This window comes from Oncorhynchus tshawytscha, linkage group LG12 (genome assembly GCF_018296145.1).
Source record: "Oncorhynchus tshawytscha isolate Ot180627B linkage group LG12, Otsh_v2.0, whole genome shotgun sequence".
NCBI lineage: Eukaryota > Metazoa > Chordata > Actinopteri > Salmoniformes > Salmonidae > Oncorhynchus > Oncorhynchus tshawytscha.
In genome coordinates this window covers 27,735,812-27,762,596 of record NC_056440.1, presented here as the reverse complement: position 1 = coordinate 27,762,596, position 26,785 = coordinate 27,735,812, and the positions used below count along the sequence as shown (strand labels likewise).

Sequence of the window (26,785 nt, the reverse complement as noted above, 5' to 3'; positions counted from 1 at the left end):
AAATGGATGTAGGGGGCACATCTCTGATAAATGACCACTAGGCCTTGCTTGGAGGGCAGATTGCATCTGGGAGCAGGAGTCACAACAGTGCACTCATATACATATAAACCCTGTCAGCAAGTTGAGCACAGGGCAACACACACCCACACACACACACCTCTCTGAAGGGCAACTTCATCGCCCTTCTCTCTCTGTGTGTGCGGGCGTGTGTTCTGCCTCTGCTGTTTTTATATACAGTATGTGTATCAGTTGTGTTTGCTCTCAGATATAGACATTGAACTGCTTTCTTCTGTTGGTCTATACTGTATACGATACTGTCCTGGTTCTGCCCTGGCTAAAAGAGCTTTCCTGTCTGTCTGTCTGTCTGTCTGTCTGTCTGTCTGTCTGTCTGTCTGTCTGTCTGTCTGTCTGTCTGTCTGTCTGTCTGTCTGTCTGTCTGTCTGTCTGTCTGTCTGTCTGTCTGTCTGTCTGTCTGTCTGTCTGTCTGTCTGTCTGTCTGTCTGTGTCTGTGTCTGTCTGCTCTCTGATGCTTGAGGGAGAGCAGCTGCTCCTATTGGTTTACCCACATGAAAAAATACTGTAGTGTATACTATAGTAGGAATACTATTGTATTCACTGTAGTGTTTTTGCTGACTTTACTGTAGTATTTAATGTAGTCTACTGTTGTATTAAACGTTACAATAATATAAATAATGTAGTAAAAAAGAGTAGTATATACTATAGTAATTACTGTAGTGTTTTTGCAGACTAGTATACTGTAGTATTTACTGTAGTTGTTTGGCAGACTATAGTATGCTGTAGTATTTACTATAGTTTTTTGGCAGACTAGTATGTTATGCTGTAGTATTTACTGTAGCATTTTTACAGACTGTAGTATACTGTAGTATTTACTGTAGTGTTTTAGGGGACATTACTGTAGTATTTACTGTAGTGTTTTAGGGGACATTACTGTAGTATTTACTAAAGTGTTTATGTTTTATTATTTTTTGACAGAAGAGGGAGACTTTCTCCTTGAGGAAACCTACTGGAGAAATGCTAAAACACATTTCCATAACCGGTAAGCATTGTAAGTACTGTAGGTAGTTCTGGGTTCTGAATGGAGAGTTCAGAGCTTATGCTCTTTTCTATAACCTGTAGAGAACACAACATATGGTCTATACTTGGCATGTAGGTTCCTCAATTATAGGTGGCACAAATTGGGATACAAATTGGTATACGGGGGAGGGAAAGGGGCAAGCATTTTGCTGCACTCGCATTAACATCTGCTAACCATGTGTATGTGACCAATCAAATTTGATTTGATTTGGCAGGGTATTTGCAAATGAAATACTGTAGTATTTGCCTCACCTGGTTCACCAACTACTTCTCAGACAGAGTTCAGTGTGTCAAATTGGAGGGCCTTTTGTCTGGACCTCTGGCAGGCTCTATGGGGGTGTCACAGGGTTCAAGTCTATTTTCTCTGTATACATCAGTGGTCGCTCTTGCTGCTGGTGAATCTCTGGTCCACCTCTGTGCAGACGATGTCATTCTGTATACTTCTGGCTCTTCTTTGGACACTGTGTTAACGGGCCTCCAGACAAGCTTCAATGCCATACAACTCTCCTACCGTGGACTCCAACTGCTCTTAAACGCTAGTAAAACTAAATGTACGCTCTTCAACCGATCGCGGCCACACCCACCCGCCCGTCTAGCATCACTACTCTGGACGGTTCTGACTTAGAATATGTGGACAACTACAAATACCTAGGTGTCTGGTTAGACTGTAAACTCTCCTTCCAGACTCACATTGAGCATCTCCAGTTCAAGATTAAATCTAGAATCGGCTTCCTATTTCACAAGCAAGGCCTGTGTGCTCTCGTTGGCTGGCCCTCGCTTCATGTTCGGTGCCGGACCCACTGGCTCCAGGTCATCTATGGGTCTTTACTAGGTAAAGCCCCGCCTTATTTCAGCTCACTGGTCACCATAACGGCACACACCTGTGGCACGCGCTCCAGCAGGTATATTTCACTGGTCGTCCCCAAAGCCAACTCCTCCTTTGGCTGCCTTTCCTTCCAATTCTCTGCTGCCAATGACTGGAACGAATTGCAAAAATCACTGAAGCTGGAGTCTTGTATCTCCCTCACTAACTCTAAGCATCAGCTGTCAGAGCAGCTTACCGATCATTGCACCTGTACACAGCCCAACTGTGCGGGGCCCGCCCAACAACCTCATCCCCATATTTTTTTATTTTTTTTGCTCTTTGCACCCAATATCTCTATTTGCATTCATCTTCTCCACATCTATCACTCCAGTGTTTAATTGCTAAATTGTAATTACTTTGCCACTACGGCCTATTTATTGCCTTACCTCCTTTATCCTACTACAATTGCACTTACTGTATATAGACTTTTCTATTGTGTTATTGACTATACATTTGTTTATTCCATGTGTAACTCTGTGTTGTTTGTTTCGCACTGCTTTGCTTTATCTTGGCCAGGTCACAGTTGTAAATGAGAACTTGTTCTCAACTGGCCTATCTGGTTAAATAAAGGTGAAATAAAGGTGAAATAACATTTTAAAAATAGTATACATTGCATTCGGAAAGTATTCAGACCCCTTACATTTTTCAACATTTTGTTAAGTTACAGCTTTATTCTAAAATGGGTGAAATCCATGTTTTTCCTCACCAATCTACACACAATACCCCATAATAAAAACAGAAATACCTTGTTTACATAAATATTCATACCCTTTGCTATGAGACTTGAAATTGAGCTCAGGTGCATCCTGTTTCCATTGATCATCCTTGAGATGTTTCTACAACCTGATTGGAGTCCACCTGAGGTAAATTCAATTGATTGGACATGTTTTGGAAAGGCACACACCTGTCTATATAAGGTACAGTTGACAGTGCATGTCAGAGCAAAAACTAAGCCATGACGTCAAACACATTTTTCCTAGAGCTCCGAGACAGGATTGTGTCGAGGCACATATCTGTGGAAGGGTACCAAAACATTTCTGCAGCATTGAAGGTCCCCAAGAACACAGTGGCCTCCATAATTCTTAAATGGAAGAAGTTTGAAACCATCAAGACTCTTCCTAGAGCTGGCTGCTCGGCTAAACTCAGCAATCAGGGGAGAAAAGTACATAGAGATCCTTCATGAAACTTGCTCCAGAGTGCTCAGGACCTCAGACTGGGGTGAAGGTTCACCTTCCAAAAGGACAACGACCCTAAGCACACAGCCAAGACAACGCAGGAGTGGCTTCGGGACAAGTCTCTGAATGTCATTGAGTGGCCCAGTCAGAGTCCGGACTTCAACCCATTGTAACATCTCTGGAGAGACCTGAAAATAGTTGTGCAGCGACGTTCCCCATCCAACTTGACAGAGCTTGAGAGGATCTGCAGAGAATAATGAGAGAAACTCCCCAAATACAGGTGTGCCAAGCTTGTAGTGTCATACCCATGAAGACTCGAGGCTGTAATTGCTGCCAAAGGTGCTTCAACAAAGTACTGAGTAAAGGGTATGAATACTTATGTACAGTGGGGAGAACAAGTATTTGATACACTGCTGATTTTGCAGGTTTTCCTACTTACAAAGCATGTAGAGGTCTGTAATTTTTATTATAGGTACACTTCAACTGTGAGAGACAGAATCTAAAACAAAAATACAGAAAATCACATTGTATGATTTTTAAGTAATTAATTTGCATTTTATTGCATGACATAAGTATTTGATCACCTACCAACCAGTAAGAATTCCAGCTCTCACAGACCTGTTAGTTTTTCGTTAAGAAGCCCTCCTGTTCTCCACTCATTACCTGTATTAACTGCACCTGTTTGAACTCGTTACCTGTATAAAAGACACCTGTCCACACACTCAATCAAACAGACTCCAACCTCAACCTCTCCACAATGGCCAAGACCAGAGAGCTGTGTAAGGACATCAGGGATAAAATTGTAGACCTGCACAAGGCTGGGATGGGCTACAGGACAATAGGCAAGCAGCTTGGTGAGAAGGCAACAACTGTTGGCGCAATTATTAGAAAATGGAAGAAGTTCAAGATGACGGCCAATCACCCTCGGTCTGGGGCTCCATACAAGATCTCACCTCGATATTTAAGTTGTTGTTTTTTTGTACATTTTGTTGCAAAAACGTCTAAAAACCTGTTTTTGATTTGTCTTTATAGTGCATTGTGTGTAGATTAATGGGGGGGGGACTATTTAATCCATTTTAGAATAAGGCTGTAAAGTAACAAAATCTTGAAAAGTCAAGGGGTCTGAATACGTTCCGAATGCACTGTATACTATAGTTAAAAAATGTAGTGTTTTTGTATTTTGAGTGGATAATACTGTCTTATTTACTATAATATTCTACAGTATACTACAAAAGTACTACACTTGATTGAGGAATACTACAGTTAGTAGTTTTCTACAGTTTACTACAGAATTCTATAGTACTGTGCCTTTAGAAAGTATTTACACCCCTTGACTTTGTCCAATTTTTGTGTTACAGCCTTAATTTAAAATGTATTACATTTTGATCTTTGGTCATTGGCCTACACACAATAACCTATAATGTCAAATTGGAATTGTGTTTTCCACATTTTTACAAATGAATAAAAATGAAAATACACAATGAAATGTGTTGAGTCAATAAGTATTCAACCTCTCACTTAAGAAAAAAGATTGCAGTCTGAGTTCAGTGTAACTGCAGTTACAGTGCAGTCTAACTTCAGTATGCAGCAGTGCACTGCATTTATTCTGCAATTACTGTGTCCAAAATACCACAGTCTACTGCAGTTCCTGCACTATTACTGCAGTTTAAAAACTCACTCTGTGTGCAATAATTTAGTGTTTAACATTATTTTTTAAGGACAACCTTCTCTGTACTCCACACATACAATTATCTGTAAGGTCCCTCAGTCGTGCAATGAATTTCAAACACAAATTCAACCACAAAGACCAGGGAGGTTTTCCAATGTCTCGCAAAGAAGAGCACCTAAAGGTAGATGGCAACACAAAAGAAAAAAGCAGAAATTGAATATCCCATTGATCATGGTGACGTTATTAATTACACTTTGGATGGTGTATCAATAAAAACAGTCACTACAAAGATACAGGCAAGAGCCATGCGTCCTTCGAAACACGACCCAGCCAAGCCGCACTGCCTGCTTAACCCAGAAGCCAGCCGCACCAATGTGTCGGAGGAAACACTGTGCACCTGGTGACCATTTCAGCGTGCATGCGCCCTGGCCCGCCACAGTTGCTAGAGTGTGATGGGACAAAGACCCTCCCCTAATGACGCTGGGCCAATTGTGCGCCGCCTCATGGAATCAAACCAGGATCTGTAGTGACACAGCTAGCACTGCGATGAACAATTTTGATAATAATAATGGAAAAAGGTTGCGCAATCCAGGTGTGGAAAACTTTTAGAGACTTCACAGAAAGACTCACAGCTGTAATTGCTGCCAAAGGTGATTCTACAAAGTATCAACTCAGGTGTGAATACTTATGTAAATTTGATTTTTCTGTATTTGACTTTCAATAAATTTGCGAACGGTTCTAGAAACATGTTTTCACTTCGTCATTATGGGGCATTGTGTGTAGATGGCTGTTTTTGTTGTTGTTGATATTTAATACATTTTTTATTCAGACTGAAACACCACAAAATGTGGAATAAGTCAAGGGGTATGAATACTTTCTGAATGCACTGTAAGTACTGTAGTATTCTATATTGAACTGTGGTATTTATTTATGTGGGTAGTTTTGGCTCGGTTCTTTAGCTAGCTACACTTGTTATAGTATGTAACATTCATGCAACAATTGGCAGTGTTCACAGATTAGAGGTGTTTTGAGTAGAAGTCAGAAGTCAGTAGTTGTGAGTGGTGTTGAAGTGGGGCATTTCCATCAAAAGGTTCCCATGAGCACCAAGATGGGAAGATCATAAAAGCATATCAAATTGGGTGTCTATGAAAGCTAACTACAGTTGTTTCACCTGCTACTGTCCTCCCTTCCACTGTACTGTTAAGTTCAGCTGATACCTGTTTTCTTTCTCTTTCTGTCGTCTGGTGGTCAAACTAAGAGTGTTAAAACAGTCAGTCTGGACAACCCCTCCCTCTCTCTCTCTCTGCCTCTCTCTGCCTCTCTCTCTCTCTCTGCCTTTCTCTCTCACTCTGCCTCTCTCTCTCTCTGCCTCTCTCTCTCTGCCTTTCTCTCTGCCTTTCTCTCTGCCTTTCTCTCTCTCTCTGCCTTTCTCTCTCTCTCTCTGCCTTTCTCTCTCCTTTCTCTCTCTCTCTCTCCTCTCTCTCTCTCTGCCTCTCTCTCTCTCTCTGCCTTTCTCTCTCACTCTCTCTCTCTCTCTGCTTTCTCTCTCTCTCTCTCTCTCTCTCTGCCTTTCTCCTTTCTCGCTCTCTGCCTTTCTCTCTCTCTGCCTTTCTCTCTCTCTGCCTTTCTCTCTCTCTCTTTCTTCTCTCTCTCTGCCTTTCTCTCTCTCTGCCTTTCTCTCTCTCTGCCTTTCTCTCTCTCTGCCTTTCTCTCTCACCCTCCAGTTAATGTCACCTCTCCCAGCTCTTACTGACACCTACCCATGCGCCCCTCTCTTTCCATTTACTGTAACCAGCATCCTCACCCACTGAGCACCGACCAACACCGGACGTCCATAGAAGTTGAAAAGTCGTTGAAATTTGGTCAGTCCACTCTGGCCTTCATGTTGACGTCCACAGATGGACTGGAATGGACCAAATCATATCATAGATGTACATTATGTTTCACAAGTTTGGATAGCACAGTAATGTACAAGACAGTGAGTAGAGCGCAGAAGTATACAGTACAAATTCTACATTACTGTACTGAACTGTACTTTACTGCACTATACTGAACTCTACTCTGCTCTACTCTATTCGGCTCCGCTGTGCTGTATTGTTCTGCACTGTACTCTACTGTGCTCTGCTATGCTGTGCTGTGAAACATAAGGAGAATGACATTCATATCCATAATTATGCATTTCCTCTTCACTTCCTGTAGTTCAATAACCAAAATAGATGTTTTCAAACTCAAGGTGCCATGTCATAGCTGACACCCCATTCTTTCTGCAGACATCTTTGAATCTTAATTCAGAGCAGATATGGTCACATAAAAAACTGAGGGAGATTTTACTTCGTTACCAAGGTTTGCATCTTGTAACGGCTTTCTTCCATCGAAGGAGAGTCGGACCAAAATGCAGCGTGGTTAGTTCGATACATGTTTAATGAATGAAAAAACACGACAAATACAAAAACAAGAAACGGACCGTGAAAACCTATACAGCCTATCTAGTGAATACAAACACACTGAGACAGGAACAATCACCCACAAACACACAGTGAAACCCGGGCTACCTAAATATGGTTCCCAATCAGAGACAACGAGAATCACCTGACTCTGATTGAGAACCGCCTCAGGCAGCCATAGACTCTCCTAAACAACCCTACTAAGCCACAATCCCAAAACCTACGAAAAACCCCTATACATAAACACAACACAAAAATAAACCCATGTCACACCCTGGCCTGACCAAATAAATAAGAAAAACACAAAATACTAAGACCAGGGCGTGACAGAACCCCCCCAAGGTGCGGACTCCCAGCCGCACACTAAAACCCATAGGGAGGGTCCGGGTGGGCGTCTGTCCACGGTGGCGGCTCCGGCTCGGGACGTGGACCCCAATCCAACCAAGTCTTAGTCCCCCTGTAACGCGTCCTTTGATTGGCGACCCTCGCCGACGACCTTGGCCTAATAACCCTCACCAAGGACCCCACTGGACTGAGGGGCAGCTCGGGACTGAGGTGGAAGCTCGGGACTGAGGGGAAGCTCGGACTGAGGGGTAGCTCGGGACTGAGGGGTAGCTCGGGACTGAGGGGTAGCTCGGGACTGAGGGGTAGCTCAGCACTGGGGGAAGCTCAGCACTGAGGGGAAGCTCAGCACTGAGGGGAAGCTCAGCACTGAGGGGAAGATCAGCACTGAGGGGAAGCCCAGCACTGAAGGGAAGCCCAGTACTGAGAGGAAGCCCAGTATTGAGAAGAAACTCAGGCAGCTTGTAGGCTCTGGCAGATCCTGGCTAACTGGCGGATCCTGGCTGACTGGCGGATCCTGGCTGACTGGCGGATCTGGAGGATCATGGCTGACTGGCGGATCCTGGCTGACTGGCGGATCTGGAAGATCCTGGCTGACTGGTGGATCCTGGCTGACTGGCAGATCTGGAAGATCATGGATGACTGGCGGATCCTGGCTGAATGGTGGATCCTGGCTGAATGGCGGATCTGGAAGATCCTGGCTGACTGGTGGATCCTGGCTGACTGGCGGATCTGGAAGATCCTGGCTGACTGGTGGATCTAGCTGCTCATTGCAGACAGGCAGCTCTGGCTGCTCCATGCAGACTGACAGCTCTGGCTACTCCATGCAGACTGGCAGCTCTGGCTGCTCTATGCAGACTGGCAGCTCTGGCTGCTCCATGCAGACTGCCAGCTCTGGCTGCTCCATGCAGACTGGCTGCTCTGGCTGCTCCATGCAGACTGGCAGCTCTGGCTGCTCCATGCAGACTGGCAGCTCTGGCTGCTCCATGCAGACTGGCTGCTCTGGCTGCTCCATGCAGACTGGCAGCTCTGGCTGCTCCATGCAGACTGGCATCCCTGGCTGCACCATGCAGACTGACAGCTCTGGCTGCTCCATGCAGACTGACATCTCTGGCTGCTCCATGCAGACTGACATCTCTGGCTGCTCCATGCAGACTGACAGCTCTGGCTGCTCCATGCAGACTGACAGCTCTGGCTGCTCCATGCAGGCTGGCAGCTCAGGCTGCTCCATGCAGGCTGGCAGCTCTGGCTGCTCCATGCAGGCTGGCAGCTCAGGCTGCTCCATGCAGGCTGGCAGCTCTGGCTGCGCTGAACAGGCAGGAGACTCCGGCAGCGCAGGAGAGGAGGAAGGCTCTGGCTGCGCTAAACAGGCGGGAGACTCCAGCAGCGCTGTAGAGGAGGAAGGCTCTGGCAGCGCTGAACATGCGGGAGACTCCGGCAGCGCAGGAGAGGAGGAAGGCTCTGGCTGCGCTAAACAGGCGGGAGACTCCAGCAGCGCTGTAGAGGAGGAAGGCTCTGGCTGCGCTTAACAGGCGGGAGACTCCGGCAGCGCAGGAGAGGAGGAAAGCTCTGGCTGCGCTGAACAGGCGGGAGACTCCAGCAGCGCTGTAGAGGAGGAAGGCTCTGGCTGCGCTTAACAGGCGGGAGACTCCGGCAGCGCAGGAGAGGAGGAAAGCTCTGGCTGCGCTGAACAGGCGGGAGGCTCCGGCAGCGCTAAACAGGCGAGGCGCACTGAAAGCCTGGTGCGTGGTGCTGGCACTGGGTAGAGGACATGCACAGGAAGCCTGGTGCGGGGAGCTGCCACCGGAGGACTGGTGTGTTGAGGTGGCATTGGATAGACCGGACAGACTTGAGCACCGAGCCTGCCCAACCTTACCTGGCTCGATGCCCACTCTAGCCCGGCCAATACGAAGAGCTGGTATGTACCGCACCGCGCTATGCACCCGCACTGGAGACACCGTGCGCTCCACAGCATAACACGGTGCCTGCCTGGTCTCTTTAGCCCCCCGGTAAGCACAGGAAGTTAGCGCAGGTCTCCTACCTGGCGTAGCCATACTCCCTGTGAGCCCCCCCCAATACATTTTTGGGGCTGACTCTCGGGCTTCCATCCGCGTCGCCGTGCTGCCTCTTCATACCAGCGCCTCTCTGCTTTCGCTGCCTCCAGTTCTTCTTTGGGGCGTCGATATTCACCAGGCTGTGCCCAGGGTCCTTTTCCGTCCAATATTTCCTCCCAAGTCCAGAAGTCCTTTGATCGCTGCTCCTCACGATAAACAGGGGGAGTTGGCTCAGGTCTGAACCCTGACTCTGCCACACTCTCCCTGAGCCCCCCCCCCAAGAAATTTTGGGGGCTGACTTTCGGGTTTCCTTGCCAACCGTGTTCCCTCGTATCGTCGGCTCCTATCTCCGGCTGCCTCTGCTCTCCTAAGTGCCTCCACCTGTTCCCATGGGAGGCGATCTCTTCCAGCCATTATCTCCTCCCAAGTGTAACAACCTTTGCCATCCAAAACGTCTTCCCATGTCCATTCCTCCTTTCCCTGCTTCTGCTGTCGCTGCCTGTCACCACGCTGCTTGGTCCAGTTGTGGTGGGTGATTCTGTAACGGCTTTCTTCCGTCGAAGGAGAGTCGGACCAAAATGCAGCGTGGTTAGTTCGATACATGTTTAATGAATGAAAAAACACGACAAATACAAAAACAAGAAACGGAACGTGAAAACCTATACCGCCTATCTGGTGAAATACAAACACACTGAGACAGGAACAATCACCCACAAACACACAGTGAAACCCGGGCTACCTAAATATGGTTCCCAATCAGAGACAACGAGAATCACCTGACTCTGATTGAGAACCGCCTCAGGCAACCATAGACTCTCCTAAACAACCCTACTAAGCCACAATCCCAAAACCTACGAAAAACCCCTATACATAAACACAACACAAAATAAACCCATGTCACACCCTGGCCTGACCAAATAAATAAGAAAAACACAAAATACTAAGACCATGGCGTGACACATCTGCACAATTCTTCTACTAAGTTAGTTTTTGTCAGTGAACATTGTTGAAAGTAATCCTTGTGCATAGTGTTGTGTGGTCTGAAATTTTGAAATTAATGTTTTTTGTTTGGAATACATTTTAAAGTGGAAAAACTGAGTCAAAGCATAATTCCGTCGCCATAGATTTGCCCAGTGTTAGTGTGTGAAGGGTGGGAGCTTCTAGACTCAGACAAAAGAGAAGAGCTGAAAAGCATCAGAATGACGCCCAGAAAGAAAGAAAAGGCATGTCTCTTTCCATTTCTCTGAGCGAAAAGAATGCAACAACAAAAAAGAGGGAGAGAAAGAAAGATGAAAATAAGGCCCTCAAATCCAGGTTTTTGGCTGTGATGTCTCTTTGGGTTTATTCTTTTTGCGCATGTGTTTTATTATGGTAATGAAATGGCAGTAAAAATAGTCTGGAATGGAAGAGTTCCCCCTCTCAAAGGAGGGAGTTAGTGAGAAAAGGAGGGGTGCAGGGGGGGCCTCTAAATGTCATTGATAAAAACAGATTCGAGTTTTCTCTCCTTCCTCACATACATCTTTCTGTTGTCCTCCTCCTCCCCTCCCTCTCTTCTCTCCTTCCTCTCCCAGTCAGACCTTCTCTGCTTCACAGGTCCCATGGGATTACATGAGAAATGTTCATAGGTCTTCTCAGTACAATAATATATTTACAGTATATTCATCAGGCGCCATATGTGAGCTGGTTATTTTCATTGTATATGCCCACATGAAAAAAATACTACAGTTTACTATAGAATACTACACCACTTACTATAGCATTCTACAGTAAAATGTAGTATACAATACTACAGAATGTAGTATGCCCCGTTCATGTATAATACTTACTATATAATGTTGCGTATACTGTAGAATACTATAGTAAATACTACAGTATTATCTGAAAAAAAACCACTGTAGTAAATACCAGGCAGAAATACTACAGTCCACAAAAAACTACAAAAACCTACCTACCTACAGGTTATGGAATATTTGCTCTTTTAGTATTTCTCCAGTAGGTTTCTTGAAGGGGCAAGCCTTCTCGTATATGGCAAAGATATTTTTTTAAATTTTAATCCGACAGTCATGTCTGCAAAAACACTACAGTAAATACTACAGTGTACTACAATCTGCAAAAACACTACATTAATGACTATAGTATATACTACAGTTTTCTTTTGTTCATGTTTTTACTATAGTTAACTGTAAATTCTACAATATACTATACTATTACTACAGTATTCACTGTAATGTTTTTGCAGAAATAAAGTCTGGGTAACACTACATAGAATACTACAGCAAAGTCCACAAAAACACTTCAGTGAATTCTATAATATTTATACCATAGTATACTATAGTATTTTGTGTGGGTAGGATCCTTTAACCAGAATCATTGGGCTAATTGCTCAAGGCAGTCACTACACCACCACTACAGATCATTGAAAAAAGGCAATAAATAAAGAATAATTGAAACATCTTACTAACTAATTCAGGATCCTAAGCCTTGCTCTCAACTTGCCCCATCTTCTGTCTATCATTGACTCACAGTTTAAAACCAGCTAGAGGTCATGTGAAAGTTACCAACCAAAAGCAACAGGAGACGATCAGTGCTTCAGTGTGTACAAAGCAGGCAAAAGGGGATTTGATGTAGCTCTTTTGAGTTTTTGCTGTACAGTAAAGTCATGGCATCACCCAATGCTTATTCATACCCCAGGCTTCTAAAAGATCCTTTGTTAAAACAGACTCTTCCTTCCCCCCCTTTTCACTCCCCCTCTTCTGTCTCCCTGGAGCCTAACTGCCTGAGAGAGAAGGAACAGAGAGAAAAAGAGGAGAGAGAGTTGAAGTTCAGCAGAGGCGACGCTCCCTCTCAACCACAGAGCAGATCAAAGAGCTGCTCTCCTCTCCTCTGCTGAGATGTGAATCGGCCTGGTTTAAAGGGAAATATCCACAGGCTTCTAACAGAGAGGCTCCAGGGGCCCCTAACAGAGGGGGCAGTGGACCACTGTCTTCCCCTCCAGGCTGAGGCCTCCACACACAGGTCCCCTGGCAGTCCCGGACCAGTCTGCTGCATGAGGCAGAATCTCAACAACACAGAAATTGAATAGAAAGATGGATAGCACCGTGCATGTGTATGTTCATCTGTGTGTCCTTGAGTGAGAGAGAGAATGTAATGGTGTAGAGAGTGAGAGAGTGAAGGTAGAGGTGACTGCAGTCCCTATCCTCTCCTCTCTTACCTGGCTCCTCCTCTACCTGTGTCTCTCCAGATGACATCTCAGCTCTCTGCTGATGGAGAACTCTGCTGCTCTGCTCTCTCTCTGCTCTCTCTGCTCTCTCTGCTCTCTCTGCTCTGCCCTGTAGAGCTGGCAGCTCTCCCTCCACAATGCATTATTTATCAGTCTGGGATCTGAGTCATTCTCATTTCTCGCTTACTAGCAATTCCTTTCAGAAAATAACAGGTATAAACTTTGCACAGCTGCAAGTGCTTGGTAAATCTGGTCCTTCTAATGTTTTCATCCTGTGACATGTGGTCGGATCCCCCACCTGCCAATCTGCACCAGAGGGGCTAAAACTCTCCATCGATCTGTAATGTGTTTTCCAGGCCCCAGGTTGAGGATCAATCTGACAGGAAGGATTCAGGAATATCTTGATGTCCACTAATCAATGTTCTAATATTCCTAATATTGTTACTTAATAGCCCAGCTAGGACGCGTACTGACGTATGGTTGTCTATGTGTGTGACAAATGGAGACAAATGGAGATTTTAGCTAGCAATGTGTGTGTGGCTGTACGCTCTACGTGACTGGTCCACTGCCTACCTGCTGTTTTATGGGATTTTATTTGATATTAATTCATCCACTACCCTTAGAACACAGTTCCTCATTTTTAACACGATGTGAATGATTTAGTACGGGTCCATTTAGTCTAGAGATACTGTGTCAGCCTTTTTACAGGACTGGCAGGTTTGAAGCCAGGCGTACTGTAGCAGTGGCCCTTGATGAGGATGACAGGGAAAGAGGAGAGAAAGAGCGGTATAATTTTTATTTGTATTTTACCTTTATTTAACTAGTCAAGTCAGTTAAGAAAAATGTCTTATTTACAATGACGGCCTACTCCGGCCAAACCCGGAAGACACTGGTTCAATTGTGCGCCGCCCTGTGGAACTCCCAATCACAGTCAGATGTGATTCAGCCTGGATTGAAACCAGGGACTGTAGTGATGCCTCTTGCACTGAGATGCAGTGCCTTAGACCGCCGCGCCACTCAGGAGCCCTAGAATACAGGAACAGATGTATAGGAGCAGCCGTAGAGAAAAAGATGTGTGTTTTTTTTTATCAACATGAAACAAAGTGATGATTGATGATTCGCTGTGACAATAATACTGTATGGCTGGTGGTTTCTTCACTCTGAACCAGTCATGTGTAGGATGACTTGCTCTCTGGCTATGAGTTGGCCTACACCTGGCTCTTTAGCTATGAGTTGGCCAACACCTGGCTCTCTAGCGATGAGTTGGCCAACACCTGGCTCTCTAGCTATGAGTTGGCCAACACCTGGCTCTTTAGCTATGAGTTGGCCAACACCTGGCTCTCTAGCGATGATTTGGCCAACACCTGGCTCTCTAGCTATGAGTTGGCCAACACCTGGCTCTTTAGCTATGAGTTGGCCAACACCTGGCTCTCTAGCGATGAGTTGGCCAACACCTGGCTCTCTAGCTACGAGTTGGCCAACACCTGGCTCTCTGGCTATGAGTTGGCCTACACCTGGCTCTCTGGCTATGAGTTGGCCTACACCTGGCTCTCTGGCTATGAGTTGGCCTACACCTGGCTCTCTAGCGATGAGTTGGCCAACACCTGGCTCTCTAGCTATGAGTTGGCCAACACCTGGCTCTTTAGCTATGAGTTGGCCAACACCTGGCTCTCTAGCGATGAGTTGGCCAACACCTGGCTCTCTAGCTACGAGTTGGCCAACACCTGGCTCTCTGGCTATGAGTTGGCCTACACCTGGCTCTCTAGCTATGAGTTGGCCTACACCTGGCTCTCTAGCTACGAGTTGGCCAACACCTGGCTCTCTAGCTATGAGTTGGCCTACACCTGGCTCTCTAGCTATGAGTTGGCCAACACCTGGCTCTTTAGCTATGAGTTGGCCAACACCTGGCTCTCTAGCTATGAGTTGGCCAACACCTGGCTCTCTAGCTATGAGTTGGCCAACACCTGGCTCTCTAGCTATGAGTTGGCCAACACCTGGCTCTCTAGCGATGAGTTGGCCAACACCTGGCTCTCTAGCTATGAGTTGGCCAACACCTGGCTCTCTAGCTATGAGTTGGCCAACACCTGGCTCTCTAGCTATGAGTTGGCCAACACCTGGCTCTCTAGCTATGAGTTGGCCAACACCTGGCTCTCTAGCTATGAGTTGGCCAACACCTGGCTCTCTAGCTATGAGTTGGCGAACACCTGGCTCTTTAGCTATGAGTTGGCCAACACCTGGCTCTCTAGCGATGAGTTGGCCAACACCTGGCTCTCTAGCTACGAGTTGGCCAACACCTGGCTCTCTGGCTATGAGTTGGCCTACACCTGGCTCTCTGGCTATGAGTTGGCCTACACCTGACTCTCTGGCTATGAGTTGGCCTAAACCTGGCTCTCTCTATCTATGACTTGGCCTACACCTGGCTCTCTGGCTATGAGTTGGTCTACACCTGGCTCTCTCTAGCTATGAGTTGGCCTACACCTGGCTCTCTAGCTATGAGTTGGCCTACACCTGGCTCTCTAGCTACGAGTTGGCCTACACCTGGCTCTCTGGCTATGAGTGGCCTACACCTGGCTCTCTGGCTATGAGTTGGCCTACACCTGGCTCTCTGGCTATGAGTTGGCCTACACCTGGCTCTCTGGCTATGAGTTGGCCTACACCTGGCTCTCTGGCTATGAGTTGGCCTACACCTGGCTCTCTGGCTATGAGTTGGCCTACACCTGGCTCTCTGGCTATGAGTTGGCCTACACCTGGCTCTCTGGCTATGAGTTGGCCTACACCTGGCTCTCTGGCTATGAGTTGGCCTATCTCCTGGCTCTCTGGCTATGAGTCGGCCTATCTCCTGGCTCTCTCTGGCTATGAGTCGGCCTATCTCCTGGCTCTCTCTGGCTATGAGTCAGCCTATCTCCTGGCTCTCTCTGGCTATGAGTCAGCCTATCTCCTGGCTCTCTCTGGCTATGAGTCAGCCTATCTCCTGGCTCTCTCTGGCTATGAGTCAGCCTATCTCCTGGCTCTCTCTGGCTATGAGTCGGCCTATCTCCTGGATCTCTCTGGCTATGAGTCGGCCTATCTCCTGGCTCTCTCTGGCTATGAGTCGGCCTATCTCCTGGATCTCTCTGGCTATGAGTCGGCCTATCTCCTGGCTCTCTCTGGCTATGAGTCAGCCTATCTCCTGGATCTCTCTGGCTATGAGTCGGCCTATCTCCTGGCTCTCTCTGGCTATGAGTCAGCCTATCTCCTGGATCTCTCTGGCTATGAGTCGGCCTATCTCCTGGCTCTCTCTGCTTCATCTTTTCTCATCCTGTCATTGGCCATCCTTTTTCTCTGCTTCATCTTTTCTCATCCTGTCATTGGCCTACCATTCACTTTCTGTTTAACTTGGATCCCGAGACACACACACACACACCTCTCCCCATCCTATCCCAGCTCTTGATCCTCTGTGCTGCTGCAGTAATTGACATTGTGAAGGATGAGCTGCAAATGAATGTGGAGAGATGACAGGTCTCCAACTGGCCCTGCTCCAGAAGTCATCAAGGGGGCATCGTGATTAAAACCCCATTTAATCCAACTGCCAAGAGACAGAGAGAGAGAGAGAGGGAGGGAGGGAGGGAGGGAGAAAGAGAAAGAGATGGAGGCAGGGCCGGATTAAGAAATCATAGGCCCCATGGGTTTTTAAAATTTTTATAGTGAGATGCGGAGATGGAGAGAGATGGAAAGATGCAGGAAAAGAGAGAAGGGAGCATCTGATGACCTCTGTGGGTTGTTATTTGTACAGTATCATTAGTAGGGCTAGTGCTTATAAGCCATGTTTGGCAGAAGCCTAGCAATTATATTTGTAGATCATCTATTTGCGCTATACAGTAAGTATACAAAACATTAAGAACACCTGACCAGGTGAATCCAGGTGAAAGTTATGATCCCTTATTGATGACACTTTTTAAAAGCGCTGTAGTCAGTGAAGATGAAGGGGAGGAGACAGGTTAAAGAAGGATTTTTAAGTCTTAAGACAATTGAAACATGGATTGTGTATGCGTGCCATTGTGTCAAGAACTGCAACGCTGCTGGGTTTTTCACACTCAACAGTTTGCTGTTGGTACCAAGAATGGTCCATCACCTAAAGGACATCCAGCCAACTTGACACAACTGTGGGAAGCATTGGAAACAACATGGACCAGCATCCCTGTGGAATGCTTGCGACACCTTGTAGAGTCCATGCCCCGACGAATTGAGGCAAAAGGGTGAGGTACAACTCAATATTAGGAAGGTTTTCCTAATGTTTGGTATATTGAGTGTATTTTCCAGTAGTCTGTCCATAGTTAATCTAATTAACCCAATTTTATAGTAATATACATGTTTAATTGAGTTTCAAGCATACGTGCCTGCCAAACTACCTGGAGACTAGTTAGTCATTGAGGGACTTTGAGAGACCCTGCTCCTAATCTAAAGTGTAACCATTCACGTGTGAAGTGTTTCCTCTGAGGACTTTGTATCTCTCCTCATTTCTCTGGTTTTAAAGGCTTTAGAGTCAATGACCTGTCACTCTTATCAGCAGCTCTTCTACCTCTCCCCCCTTCTCTCTCTCTCGCTCTCTCTCTCTCTCCCTCCCTCCCTTTCTCCCTCTCTCTCTCTCTCTCTCTCTCTCTCTCTCCCTCCCTCCCTCCCTCCCTCCCTCCCTCCCTCCCCCTCCCTCCCTCCCTCCCTCCCTTTCTCCTTCCCTCCCTCCATGTTTCTCCTCCTTTCTTGCCTCTCTCCCTCCCTCCCTCCCTGCCACCACTGCCCATCTGCTACATAATCCAATTATTCTATAAACTAACTGACACGCTCTGTGACTCACCACAAACACTGTAGCAGGCTGCGTCACACACACATACTTACACACTCACACACACACACACACACACACACGCACGCACACACACACACACACACACACACACACACACACACACACACACACACACACACACACACACACACACACACACACACACACACACACACACACACACACACACACACACACACACACACACACACACATGCAAACACATACTGTATGTACGTACACACTTACACACTCAGATACATGTCAAGTCAGTGTATGTAATTATTCCCTTGAGGTGACTCTCTGTCTCTCTTCTCTGTTCCCTTGAGGTGACTGTGTCTGTCTCTCTGTGTTTCTGTGTGATGTTCTTCTGCTGCTGTGCTGCTCTGTGATTATGAGCCATCACATCTGTCTTCTCAAACACTGGCGTGTCACAAAAAGGTTTCAGTTCTACGTGTGAGGTTCACCTCACTGCATTCTCAAAGGCATCCAAGTCATGTAGCTTTTTCGAACATACTATATATAACAAACTCTCAAAAACTATTTTTAGAGCCCCAATGTTTCAGCAAAGGATATTAAATGCAAATGTTGCTTCAAGGCCCTTTTTTAGAATTCCATTATTATTTAGTTATACATTGTGTTCATTTCAATTCAGTCAGCACCTCGCTCAAAACTATTCTGCTGGAAAACATAATTATCTCACTGTTCAGAAATGGCAAAGCTTCACTGGTCATTGTACACAACAGAAATCAGATTGATTTAGTAAACTTCCTGTAGAAGACCCAGTCCACTCTATTCCCTTGATGAGAGTGGCTCGTCTGAAAGCCCAATGAAGTTTGGGATTGTGTAATGTTAGCCCACTGCAGGAGAATTGCAGACCTTGTCAGGTATTTGTGCTCCTCGGAGCATCACCAAGAGGCCGTGTTGTGTTGTTTTTAGTTCGGACACAACAAGAATGCAGAGTAACAGATGGGGTGGGAGGCGTATGGGGTGAAACAGGAAGGAGGGCCAGAACCAGGGCGGATCACAGCAGAGGGAGGGAGTCTGAACAGGGCTGTTACTCTCTGCTTTACTCTGTAAAACAGCAGAGGGAGGGAGTCTGAACAGGGCTGTTACTCTCTGTGTTACTCTGTAAAACAGCAGAGGGAGGGAGTCTGAACAGGGCTGTTACTCTCTGTGTTACTCTGTAAAACAGCAGAGGGAGGGAGTCTGAACAGGGCTGTTACTCTCTGTGTTACTCCGTAAAACAGCAGAGGGAGGGAGTCTGAACAGGGCTGTTACTCTCTGTGTTACTCTGTAAAACAGCAGAGGGAGGGAGTCTGAACAGGGCTGTTACTCTCTGTGTTACTCCGTAAAACAGCAGAGGGAGGGAGTCTGAACAGGGCTGTTACTCTCTGCTTTACTCTGTAAAACAGCAGAGGGAGGGAGTCTCAACAGGGCTGTTACTCTGCTTTACTCTATAAAACAGCAGAGGGAGGGAGTCTGAACAGGGCTGTTACTCTCTGCTTTACTCTGTAAAACAGCAGAGGGGGGGAGTCTGAACAGGGCTGTTACTCTGCTTTACTCTGTAAAACAGCAGAGGGGGGAGTCTGAACAGGGCTGTTACTCTCTGCTTTACTCTGTAAAACAGCAGAGGGAGGGAGTCTGAACAGGGCTGTTACTCTGCTTTACTCTGTAAAACAGCAGAGGGGGAGTCTGAACAGGGCTGTTACTCTCTGCTTTACTCTGTAAAACAGCAGAGGGAGGGAGTCCGAAAAGGGTGTCTCTTGCATGTTGACCTGCATGTTGATCTCTCTCTTATCTGTGGTTCCTCTTCCCTGTGTGGTAGTGTGTATGTCACTGAGAAAAGAGGACTGTACCTCTCTAGTGGCGAGGAGGCATCCCCTGCAGAGCCATTCGGCCCTGCTTGCACTAAATGTTGTGTATTAGGGGTGGTGGTTAAAGTCCCCTGTACCTGGCTCCTCTAGTCTCCTCATCCACCCCCCGTGCTTGCTTCAACCTAACCTGCACTGCTCTTCTCTTTCTCACACATGCCCAACTGTTCCTAAATATACTGTACGTGTGACAGTAGCTCGACAAGCAAGATAACAATATTCTCTGACACTACTACGTTCTATGCACAGTACATGACCATGTTGCACTGTGTATTTTACAACAAAAATGTTTCCTAATAGTGTATGTAGATAACAATACAAGGTAACATACTTGTGTAAAACTGGTGAGGAGTTTTGTGTACATATATTGTTTCAGTGTTACAATCAATCTCAGTGTAATAATACAGTTGGATTTGGTTTCTGTGTTTTTACATGTACTATACGTGTTTGTTCGAGGTACTGTAACTACAGTGTACTGTCAATAACATGTTTTTGTGTTGAGTGTAATTTCCATGTATTCACCCTTAACACAGTACTTATTTTAACTGTACCTTGTCCTATGTGAAGCCATGGTAAGTACACCACATTTCCACAAAGGAAATTATTGGCATGAACCTGTAGTTAACTGTAATTGCCCAGAAACATGTTATTCTTATGTTTTAAGTAAGACATCACATAGGGAGAGATTCTAATGCTAAATACTCACTGGAAGAGTAAAGACCACAATAGTAAAGGCCACAGTAGTATAGATCATAATCGTACAGCCGAGCCATCCATTAAGACCCATCACTATGGATACAGGACATGTTAACATCAGCGCAGGCTAGTACCACTCCTTCACAAGCACACCTATCCCTAGCACCCACTCCTGATCCCCCATGCCAAGCACTGACCACTGTGTATGGAGTCATATCCCATAGTCCTACCCCATGGTCCTGCCATGCCCATACATATGTCCCATCTTAACCTGACCTGTTTCCCACAGCCGAGTGCGTGTGAGAGAGGGGAGGGGGAGGGTGAGGGAGGGTGCGGCCATGGGACTGGGATGGGGTGGGATGCTTCCTCTCCTGCTTCTGTCTCCCTCCTCCTCCTCTCCTCTTGTTTTCTAGCTATGTCTGAATATGATGCTCTTCTCTTCCCTTTCTCCTCCCCTTCTTTCTCATTGCCCTCCCATTATTCTGTACACTCTCTCCCCTGTCCACCGTCTCTCTCTCCATTCTTTCTCTCTCTCTCTCCCTCTCTCTGTCTCTCTGTCACTGTGACTGTTGAGATTAACTGGGCTCTGTCTTTATGTCGTGTGTCTTTTTAGGCCCACGCGGTGCATCGCTGGCTAATCGATCAGGACGATAGTTTGAGCTCTGAGCTGCCGGATGGCCAAGGAGTATGGCACTTTGATGAAGCAGTAAATATCCGCCACACGTATATCTGGCTTTTTTACTCCTTATATATATCTATATATCTATATATCACCATCTTGTATCTGTCTTTTTAAGGTATGTGTCACTGTTGCTCTTGCTGTTGTTTTATCTTACTCTCTTTTTTCTTATCTGTTGCTTCTGGTAATTGTAGTTCTATCTGGTTGTGTTGAGAGTCCAGTGTTGCTGTTGTGGTGTAAGCTGGTTTAGTCAGGTGTCGTAAAGTCAGGCTGGAGTTTTTTCTTTCTTCCTGTTATCGTTGCTTGACCTATTTAACTTCCGTCTTTGGTTTCTTTTGCCTTTATGCTTAATTTGTGTGTGTGTGTATATCTATATCTTTGTGTGTGGTTTATCAGATAATGTTCTCTCATGTAGTATATTACATGCCAAGAGTCCACGGGCAAAATATACTATGATGATAGTTCTCATGAAATAGTACCCATACACATTCCTGTACTTATACAGATATTACGTGTATATGGAAAATCAAAAAGCTTTTTTTGAAAGCATGCAACACAGGTACTGTGTAATCAAACATTCAGGAACAACTATTTTTCCTGTGGGTTCTTCTGATTTAGAAAAAATGATTCTGTTTCGGTGTATTTGTGTGTATTCACAAGTGTGTGTGTGTGTGTGTGTGTGTGTGTGTGTGTGTGTGTGTGTGTGTGTGTGTGTGTGTGTGTGTGTGTGTGTGTGTGTGTGTGTGTGTGTCTGAGAGAGAGAGAGAGAGAGAGAGAGAGAGAGAGAGAGAGAAAGAGAGAATACATAAACAGTATGTGGTTGTGGGAACTTGTGTCTTCACCTTCTGATTGTCTGTATGTTTGGTGCTGTACCCATGTTTACGTGTTTGCACACTTGCACAGCTCCGAGCTGTGTATTGGTGTTAACTGTGTTTGTGTGGATGTGTTGTGTCTTTTTCTGTGCTGAAGCTGTTGGGAATTGTGTCAATGTGGTGTCTGTCTTGTCAGTTATGTCAGTGTGATGTTTGTCTTGTGTCAGTGTTGTGTTTTTTGAATTGCCTGTGTCAGTTGCTGTGTCAGTTGCTGTGCGGTGCTGTGTTGTGGTGTCTTATGTCTATGTCTTGTTATGTCTATGTCTTGTTATGTCTAATGTTGTGGTTTTGTACATTGTGTCTTGTTAGTTCTATGTGATGTCTGTTTAATTTAACCTGATGCTTTCCTGTTCCTCCACCTCCATTGGCTGCTTCAACACTCTACAACCTCAAATGACACAATGACTCCACCTCCATTGGCTGCTTCAACACTCTACAACCTCAAATGACACAATGACTCCACCTCCATTGGCTGCTTCAACACTCTACAACCTCAAATGACACAATGACTCCACCTCCATTGGCTGCTTCAACACTCTACAACCTCAAATGACACAATGACTCCACCTCCATTGGCTGCTTCAACACTCTACAACCTCAAATGACACAATGACTCCACCTCCATTGGCTGCTTCAACACTCTACAACCTCAAATGACACAATGACTCCACCTCCATTGGCTGCTTCAACACTCTACAACCTCAAATGACACAATGACTCCACCTTTATTCCCTCAGTCGACATCCTCTACACACTATACAGGGCCTTCAGAAAGTATTCACACCCCTTCTCTTTTTCCACATTTGATTTTTGTCAACGATCTACACACAATACTATGTAATGTCAAAGTGTAAGAAGAATCCGTACAACATTAATCAAAAATAAAACACTAATTATATATATTGATTAGATAAGTATTCCACCCCCTGAGTCAATACATGTTAAAGTGGCAGCAATTACAGCTGTGAGTCTTTCTGGGTAGGTCTCTAAGAGTTTTGCACACCTGGATTGTACAATATTTACAATTTTTTTATTTTTTTATTCTTCAAGCTCTGTCAAGTTGGTTGCTGATCATTGCTAGACAGCCAAGTTCATGTCTCGCCATAAATTTTCAATCCGATTTAAGTCAGAACTGTAACTAGGCCACTCAGGAACATTCAATGTCATCTTGGTAAGCAACTCCAGTGTATATTTGGCCTTGGGTTTTAGGCTATTGTCCTGCTGAAAGGTGAATTTGTCTCCCAGTGTCTGTTGGAAAGCAGACTGAACCAGGTTTTCCTCTAGGATTTTGCTTGTGCTTAGGTCTATTCCATTTATTTTTATCCCCCCAAAAAACTCTGCATTCCTTGCCGATGACAAGCATACCCATAACATGATGCAGCCACCACCATGCTTGAAAATATTAAAATTGGTACTCAGTGTTGTGTTGTTTGACTTACCACAAACATTGTATTCAGGACATAAAGTAAATTATCTTTGCCACATTTTTTGCATTTTTCTTTAGTGCCTTATTGCAAACAGGATACATGTTTTGTAATATTCGTATTCTGTACAGGCTTCCTTCTATTCACTCTGTCATTTAGATTAGTATTGTGGAGTAACTACAATGTTGTTGATCCATCCTCAGTTTTCTGTTCTAAAGTTTCCTTCCTGTCCAGAAAATGAGTTAGGAAGGATGCCTTTATCTTTGTAGTGATGGGTGTATTGCTACACCATCTTAAGTGTAATTATACTGAAAAGAAATATAAACATGACAAAAAAAAATTTAAATGTCCATATGCACAAAAAGTTCTCAAATTGTGTGCACAAATGTGTTTACATCCCTGTTAGTGAGCATTTTATCCTTTGTCAAGATAATCCATCCATCTTACAGGTGTGGCACATCAAGAAGCTGATTAAACAGCATGATCATTACACAGATGTACCTTGTGCTGAGGACAATAAAAGCTCACTCTAAAATGTGCACTTTTGTAACACAACACAATGCCACAGATGTCTTAACTTTTGAGGGAGCATGCAATTGGCATGCTGACTACAGGAATGTCCACCAGACTAATTGCCAGAGATGTTATGTTAATTCGTTAATTCTCTACCATAAACTGTCTCCAATGTCGTTTTAGAGAATTTGGCAGAACATCCGGTCTCACAACCGCAGACCAGGTGTAACTACGCCAGCTCAGGACTTCCACATTCTGTTTCTTCACCTGCCCTTCTTTGCAAGGCATTGGAAAACCTCCCTGGTCTTTGAAATCCACTGCTCGACTGAGGGACCTTACAGATAATTGTATTTGTGGGGTACAGAGATGAGGTAGTCATTAAAAATATATATTTTTAGCACTATTATTGCAACTTATTATGTAACTTGTTAAGCACATTTTTACTCCTGAACTTATTTAGGTTTGCCATAACAAAGAGTTTGAATACTTATTGAATGGAGATTTTTCAGCTTTTCATATTTTATACATTTCTATCAATTTCGAAAAAAACCATAAATCCACTTTGACATTATGTTTTTTTTGTGTAGGCCAGTGATACAACATCTCAATGTAATCCATTTTAAATACAGTCTGTAACAACCAAATGTGGATAAAGTAAAGGGGTGTGAATACTTTCTGAAGGCTCTGTATACTACAAGTCCATAGGGCTTTCACAGTACCCTTTCCACACAGCACATGCTCCTTCAACTGATTTTCTAAACAGTGTAGCTCTCATGCTGTACTGTATATTCACACTCTTCATCACAGAAAAGTAGGTCACAGATAAGACATCCCAACAGTTCACAAATGCACTAATAATGACCATAAGTCTGACAACACATACAGGCCTTACCTACTTATCAATGTTGAATGTTATTTTTCCTTTTGTGGTGTCTGTATGGATGATTTCACTAATTGTTTTTGGTTTGTATATTTGGTTTTCCTATGTTGTAGTCATTTTCTGGGTTTGAACAAACTTAGAGCATAAGAGAGTGTTTTTGTTTGTCTACCCAAGTATCTATTGGTTTGACTACGAGCCAAACCATATCCTTATCCACTAGCAGGACAATGTAGTTTCCTTCAAGTGCCTAGACAAGGAAAGCTCCCAATGGAAATACAAGTTACTGATCTTATTCAATTCATTTATGTAGGAATGGAGATGGTAAGGAGATAGCATTTGGGGGTATTATCCCCATGTGAAACAAAAAAAACAGACACAAAATAACATGTCAGTTTTGTTCCTGTCCTGGGCTGAGATAGGGGGCAGAGAGGTTGTGTGTTTTCAGAGAGGAGCGAGAGAGTGTTCACAGTGCTGCAGTGATGAATTTTCGTATAGAATCCAATCCCCCTGCCTGGCCCCTCGCCAATGCAGCAGAGCAGTGAAAAACAACAGCAGCACAAGCCCCTTCAATGTAACCCCAGCAGTCTATAACATGCTCTCTCCCCTTCACTCTTCCCTACACAATCATTTAAATGATGACCCTCCAAAGGTTCTCCTTTCCCTTCATCGTCAAAATAGGAAAAGTCAAAGTGTGGTGAGAAATGTGCAGACAGTTTAACAGGGCAGTTGAGTGATTTAAAGCAAACAGTCACCTCCTAAACCCTGCTCTACGGTCCATGACACATCACTCGGGGCCCAATTTAATTTACACCAAATGAAAAGCTCCCTAGAACCTCCCCCTCCCTCCCTGTAAGATAAAACATATGAGGTGTCAGTTGTTTATGTACAGCGTTGGTCTCTCATATCTCCAGTAACGGCGGCTTCAATATGTGCTATAGTAGCGTGTCCCTTATTGTCCCGACATCCCTGATCACCCCTCATTGAGCCCTCAGCAGCAGATGCCCAGGAACACCAAAGCCCCATTGGTCACAGTTCAACTCCACCACAGTCACAATATGAGAAAAGTGACTGTCACTCCCCAGCACTGTCAAGTGGATTCATCTCTCTTAGTCACAGCTGCTCTCCCAGCCTACTGTAGCAAGAGACTACATTAAGAAGCCCATTGATGCCCAGTCACCAGCAGTCCACTCTAATTTGTTTCGTGTAAGGGTGTTAGATTTGAATTTGCATGTGAAAAATCCTGGCTAGCATTTAAAATAGCGTTTTTAAACTCCAATTTTACTCATAGTGAAATCGATACTGGCAGTACAGAAATCAGATTAAGGTTATGGGAGATTTTATTAAACTACAAAAATTGTTTTATAATATCTTTGGCGACCTACCAAATGTTTGGAAGAAGAAATGATAGCATAATATTTCCCTTAGTTCTCTGGCTGACCCACTAGGAAGGGGTAATATTTTGGCTTCAGCAGAAGTGCTATGCAGTCTGGCCTAATATAGATGGACCCCACCCAAGCAAGGATGGCCGCTAAAGTCTTAATTAAAAAACATAAACCATAGCACTTAATTCATTTCAAGGGCTTTTAAAATCCTTTGAAATGCTGCTTAAGAAGACTCCAACATCTAGACCTATGAGCTCAACCACAGGCAACTCAAATTAATTTAGTCTAGATAACTTTTACAACTTTTTCTATAACAGTGAAATGGGAAGTGTTATTATAGCCTTAAGAAAAATGAAGGATTTGGAAGAGCCATCTGTACACACACACATTGAGACAGGACCTGGAATCAAAGAGAAGAGAAGACAACTGTTTCTATTTCCTCTATCAAAGTCCATACATGCTTGGTAACATTTTATGGACTTGAAAGTACTAAGAAAAATACATAACTTTTTCCTGTTGCTCTGAGGAACCCTTCTCCATTTATGTAATCAGTTTGATTTCTGCATTCTTTGGTTTTCATTGGATTTGTAGTATCTGTAGTAATTGACCATCTTATCATTTTGATAGACTTGCCACCATGTCATCTGTTTTCTTGCTTCAAATGTAATCCATCATATTGCCAATCTTTCCTTTTCCTCTACATTACACTTGTGTTTGCACATGAGAGTGTGCAGATGTTGGCGCCTGGGAGTGTGTGTCTGTGTGTGTTGACGGAGACC

General features: G+C 44.8%; 1 protein-coding gene and 1 non-coding gene across 13 annotated transcripts in view; both read left to right on the top strand.

The window, feature by feature from the left end:
- The window catches only part of ank1a (ankyrin 1, erythrocytic a), a 158,556-nt gene that overhangs the window by 44,451 nt on the left and 87,320 nt on the right, over positions 1 to 26,785 (top strand). The window lies entirely within an intron of this gene.
- Positions 11,609 to 11,663, top strand: LOC112264262. Its single transcript, XR_002955606.1, has one exon. It is a non-coding gene; the product is annotated as a U7 small nuclear RNA (small nuclear RNA).